Source organism: Ptychodera flava, chromosome 3, assembly GCF_041260155.1.
Source record: "Ptychodera flava strain L36383 chromosome 3, AS_Pfla_20210202, whole genome shotgun sequence".
NCBI lineage: Eukaryota > Metazoa > Hemichordata > Enteropneusta > Ptychoderidae > Ptychodera > Ptychodera flava.
The window spans coordinates 774,435-781,067 of record NC_091930.1 but is presented as its reverse complement, the minus strand read 5'-3'; the positions used below and the strand labels follow the sequence as shown (position 1 = coordinate 781,067).

The 6,633-nt window shown below is 36.5% G+C and overlaps 1 long non-coding RNA gene across 1 annotated transcript; it reads right to left on the bottom strand.

Moving 5' to 3' along the window:
- Positions 1-1,893: 1,893 nt before the first annotated feature.
- On the bottom strand, positions 1,894-6,066 carry LOC139129401 (uncharacterized). The gene is made up of 3 exons (XR_011551559.1): positions 5,978-6,066; positions 5,212-5,598; positions 1,894-2,133 (listed from the first exon to the last, which is right to left on the bottom strand). It is a non-coding gene; the product is annotated as an uncharacterized lncRNA (long non-coding RNA).
- Between the last annotated feature and the right edge of the window lie 567 nt (positions 6,067-6,633).

The following is a 6,633-nucleotide window of genomic DNA, read 5'->3' as shown; positions in this document are numbered from 1 at the left end:
ACTGACTGGGATCTATATTTGCCAATGGCATTGTTTTCGTACCGGACATGTAAGCAGGAATCGACTAAGGAGTCGCCTTTCTATACATTGTACGGAAGAGAACCGAGATTACCGATTGATGTTACCCTCACTAAGCCGACAGTGACCTTCACTGACCCTAAGGAGTATGGTGAGACAGTGGTTCAACGATTGTGTGAAATTTAGCCACTTGTCAACGATAATATTCAGTTAGCGCAGCAAAAGCAGAAGATGCAGTATGACAAGCGCGCTAAGGACATTAACTATGACATTGGAGATAAAATATGGTTGTATACACCTGTTAGGAAACGAGGATTATCACCGAAGTTACTTCACCCATGGCATGGTCCTTATCGTGTTGTGGAAAAAGTAACACCTGTGAACTATCGCCTCGCCACGTGTGATCCGCGACGCAAGCAACAAGTTGTGCATGTGAATCGAATGAAACCATATACGGACCCTAACAATAGACCACATGAATTGCCGGACTTTGACAATGGAAATACCGATACTGACTCTGTAATTGACCCTACGGAAAATAATGACACTGTAACAGACACTAATGACATTATTGAACGCGATAATGTTAATGAGAATCCCATACTTGATACTACCAGGATAATGGCGATGACAACGAAACTGATGATGTGTATCAGGCCTTAAGAATTGTCGATCACCGAACTGTAACTAATTCGGACGGTCGTCATGAAACCCGCTATTGTGTCAGATGGAAAGGTTACCGCCCTAAAGATGACACGTGGGAACCGCCTAACAATATACTGGACAAAGGACTGATTACTAATTATGAATCTCGGACATAACGAACTCTAGACTAGTGAACTTAGAACTTTGCATCGTTTTCCATAAAAACTTTTATTATGATATATGATTTGATTTTAAGTTGATTTTATTTGATTTGTAGATCGAGCGAGGATGCTTTTCGATCTTGGTTGGGAGGTGTAACATAGCCATACATATGCTTAGAATTTAACCTTTTGAATTTGACTGTAATGACCGACAGTAACCCTGCAAGGGAGATCGTTGACCTTTTATTGTTTCAACTCCTGAAGTTATCATCAATGCCTGGATGACCTTTACCCCTGTTTGACATTGTACTTAACCAACAGCGATTTGACTTTGCCGATTGTTCGTAGTTAATTATAGACGCATGAGTTTGCAGATCCTGAGACCCGATTGTTTTTAGTTAATTATAGACCCATGACTTTGCAGTTTCTGAAAGCCAATATAAACTGTGCATTTTGACTTGTTAGAAGCACTTTACCGACGACGCCCCGAGACGACGTTCAACCGTGACCCTGACGACTAGTGTAGGTCATAGAAGTTTACCGTGTAACTAGAGTTACTCAGCTGAATAAAGTACTACGACTTTATAGAGTATTCCTGTGTACTGTGGCCGTCTCTTATACTCTTCCCTGCCAGTACATCACAACCACGCTACGTGACAATACATACATACATAACATACATACATACATACATACATACATACATACATACATACATACATACATACATACATACATACATACATACATACATACATACATACATACATACATACATACATACATACATACATACATACATACATACATACATACATACATACATACATACATACATACATACATACATACATACATACATACATACATACATACATACATACATACATACATACATACATACATACATACATACATACATACATACATACATACATACATACATACATACATACATACATACATACATACATACATACATACATACATCATACATACATACATACATACATACATACATACATACATACATACATACATACATGTTCACTAGCTTTTAATAACATACCTTGCTCAGATTTCTGTTTTAGATGTTCGAGTTCCCTATGTCGTATCTTCTCCTTTTCGCGCAAAAGCTCGTCAAGCACAATTATCTGGCTCTCTTTCACCTCACTATCCTCATTTTTAAATGCTTTTAGTAGGTCTCTCGCTTTATTTCCTCTTCGCTGTGTATTTGTTGTCTGTGGTAGTTCCTTTGATGGAGCCATGTTTGTATCTTTTTCTAAGTTGTTATCCTTGGAAGGTAGTCCTGTATATTCAAAAAAAAGGGTATTTTATGCCTCAAACACAGTAACATAATTTAAATAAATACAGTCACTGAAAATGGAAAAGGTAGGTATACATAAACAGAGAAAGGAGACATACGTAAGAAATTGCTTGTTAACACATACCCCAAACTAAATATCCATTTTTCAGTAGTATGTATGATGATTGAACAATAACAAGTAGTAAAGAATCACCATAACAGCATAAACTGTCATAAATTATTCAGACCTTTCCTAGTTTCAAAAAATCCTGGAATAAACAATACTACAGCATCGTGACATTGTCTTGGATAGCTGTTATCTACTTACAGTGCCTGTACCTAACAAAAGCCACCCAGGGACATGCACTGAGTAAGACACTGAAACAAACACAGCTAACGTGCCGACCTGGCAAATAAAAACCTGTACTACGTCTAGCTGATGGGTTCAATGATGTCACCGCGAGTGGCTGGACGGAATGATACCAGCTGCTGTAGTTCCAGACATTCCCTATGTATTGTACTATGGCAGCACTCACAGGAAGTATAACTTGTACGAGTGGCTCCTTCATATGCAAAGCCTCAAGCTCACGTTTCTCGAACATTTTTACACATGAAAATCGCACCACTTGCAACAATAGTAGACACAAAAATCTGTTGCAGAGACGGATAACCATTGGTAAATGGTTTTGCAGTTTCAATTTATGTTGGTATAAGCCAGGCCCCGAGCTTGAAACATAAAATATCTAGTAAGTTTTAGTTTAGCCCTGAAAGTTGACAATGAAGTGAGTGAACTCATGTTAGAAACATACAACACTCAAATAAGTGCCCTCCTATAGAGAATGAAATGTAGCTGACTGGTTTAAAAATATAAAAGTACGAACTGAGAGTGAGTACAACCGGTCATTTAATGGTATCAGTAAAATGGCAAACCAGACTGTAACTAGTATTTTGATCATAAACGTTGATGAGGACAAGTGTAACATATATGTTGGTCACGTTGATAAAGGCAGTGAACAAATTACTGCAGCTCGCAACCAGGATCAGAGAAAAATTCTTGATAGCTCAATTATTACCCAAAAATATATATCACAATTACACACACTATAACTCAAATGCCGTCACAGCAAACGGACCATATCAAGTAGGCGTTACAACAAGATACCATTACTCGAGTATGAAAGTGACCCCTCTGACAATGCCAGTACCATCAGGGACGACACAGCAGAGATGGTACATAATTGGTATTTTATTATTGGTATCACATGTGTCAGCCTAACCCATATTGGTCTATATTACCAAATGCCAAAGGACAGGTTTGCCCTCAGGCTGTGACCTCAGTCAGTATGTGAAATTTCGTCAGAGACTACCGGTACATCAGGAACCTTACCGGAGCATGCAACTTCTAATATCGAATAATTTATCTGTTAATCGTTGCTTTTCCCCTTGATAAATAAGGTAATCACTCAGATTGATGTAAATACGATGTATAATGGATCAACATTGGCGGGATTGACTATTGCCCATTCTATGACTTTAGATACCCAAGATAGTGATTGACAACCCAGGAAAATCGCATCCAAATAGGAGTTTAAAGTAGCAGGGGCAGTTACTAAAACTGTTGCAACAAAACATTTCTTAAGCAGGAAATATCATTCTGAAAGAACCTAATGCATAGGTAGCAATGTGAGCAGCAGTTGGTATAACAGATTAATTAGCAATACTCAACCTAACAGCATATACAGAAACTTCAATTCTTGACCAAATATCATCAGGTCAAGGTGAAGAAGTTATTCAAGAAAGAGAATAGCATGAACAAGCCTTAGGGAAATTTAATAAAGACTGAAAAATATCTTGAACATCAGCAAATAATTTATGAATGAAAAAGTCTTTACGCCTTGCACAATAATTGGAGGTGACTAGATGTGACTGCTGATGATTTTGAACTATATGCAGGTAATGCTCATGATGGTGGAGCTATTTACATAAAGACAAAACCTTAGTTGGCAGACTATTATATCACCTCAAACAGTCAGAAGCAATGAAAACTCGTTTATATGTCAAATTCACTCGCCCTTAATGGACTTTTTGTGTTCAAATACTTTAATCACCACATACAGATTATATTTGGTGAAAAACAATATTTAAAAGTTTCCGAAAAACTTTTATGCGATATATTGGCTTATGTATTGATGTTAGTAATGCAAGTTAAGGAGCATAAACAGGCACATTCTTATTATTAATACCGGACTACGGCTGTAAGACGGTAATGTGTAGAATGTCAGAAAGTCAATTTTCCGAAAGACTGGACTTCTTTGTTGGTGTGTTTTAGAATGCCATAGATGCCCAACGTGTTCATAGCGTGCGAGAATATTTTGTGCTTTGATTGATCCATAACACAGAAAATAGATGTATTTTCTAGGAAGATGGGAATATTCATGTGACAATGTAGATGACGAAGCGTTTCTTTTAAGGCATGGATGGAATTAGGAACACTTATGCTGAATAAGTGTTTTCATATTAGTCGGAGCACTGGCATGTTTGAAAACAATCAGAATGAAACAGTACGGGCTTTTGTTTGACAGGTAAGTGTGCAGGTGTGGGGCATTTTAAGGCTTTTGGTGGTGTAATACTGAGTACAGTCACCGTGAGTCTCTTGTTAGTGTAAGGCACAATAAGCCAACGACTGTCGAAGTCAATGTAAGTATACTAGATTTTGAATTCCCGAATGGCTTCACGATTCGGAAATTCAGGGGCATTTATGAAAATTTATGCAGTAACGGTGATTCTATACTAATTATCCAAATGCTTCTTCTACCATTTGTATATCGCCTATTTTGTTTTTCCGTGTTTGCAATTTGGAAGAGTAGAGTGCAATGCCCTTAAATTCATGAAGTCATTGAATAGATCCAACATTAACATTAAGGTTCAATAAAATCACATTTCACATACTTGTTACGGCACAGTTTAGGTAAAAAAAATCAGCCTAGCATTTTATAATCATATTCCCAGCAAATGACACTCATCGCAATTACAGTATTCATCTAAGATGATGCACAAAACATCAGTAAAGTTTATATTTACCATACTTCCGAACCAGTTCTTTTCTACACTGTAAATACTCTTCATAGTCAATGGTTGTGTCAATTGCTAAATAGAATGCTCCAATTTTATCAAGGAGTTCATCAGAGAGGAATGCTTCTTCCATCATATCCTGCAGTTTCCCATTCTCGTATTTGCCATCAGGTACTCCAGCGCATCTAATGACTGACATGCCATTAAATAGGAAATACTTTCGTAACGTATGCCCTGCAAAGTAATGTCCTTATGTAGATTATCAAGCATTCTAGCGACATTTTTAGAGTTTTCCTTGACCTCGTCACTTTGGTAGAAATCTCTCTCGACTTCCTCAACTGTTCTTCCTCTCTCGGAACCACTCACTCACTTGCATCTTCAGTTTAATGATGACATCTGCATATGTTCAACACACGGAAAAGCAATGTTTATTATATCATACAAAACTCACTTTTTAGGCTTTTAGTTATTATGAGGGTTTGGGCTGGAGGAACATGGGAGGGTAAATTTTACAAACCATTCCTTGGGGAGGGCCTCATCCTGCAGACTTCTTCAGTTTTTGACCTTTAATCAAATATAGACAAATCCAAGAGAAAATAAAAATAAGATACGGTTTTGCCACATTTGGAAAATTCACTTTTTATCAAGTATTAAACTATTTTATCTGTATCCGTTTGTTCAAGTGTGCCTGAATAAACACATAAGCAAATAAGTTATCTCTCCACTAATTAAACGATATCGGCATTGCATGGAGAAATGATTTATCGGAACTTACTTCCGTCAGGAATTCGCGATGTCTTTTCACGAGATGGGTCGGCAGACTCTGTCTCTTCGGTCGGTCTGTCTGCTTCTCGGACATTATCTAAATAAATGAACAGTGTGAAGATAATATATCTCAAGACATAACTGAACATACAATTTTCCCTAAGGGAAATGTACATGGGTAAAAAAAACATTTATAGTAATTTAGGTCTACAATTAATTTGAGCTGAATTTGAAACTCATGGAGGAAATGATTTCAGCGGCATTGTGAAAATCTAAAATTGCATTTTTAATTTGCCAGAGAATAAACACGGAGATGGCAGCAATTTTGAGTTTTACACGTAGGTAAATAGTATCGATTTGATTCTTGATTTCGAAAGTAAATAGTATAACTGTTTTACGATGCCTTACGAAAAGTTTCCTAAAACGTCTAGGTCAATCTCTTCTTTCACATGGAAATACATTGTCCTAAAAAATATCACAGTCTACAAATAAAAACTTTAAGCTACCATTTTCAAGTTCGAGCAATTTTATTTTCTTTGGAGTATTTGTTTCACTCGGTGTTCTGTATTCAATATGTACTAAATAAATAAATAATAAATAAATAAATAAATAAATAAATTAAATAAATAAATAATAAATAAATAAATAATAAATAAATAATAAATA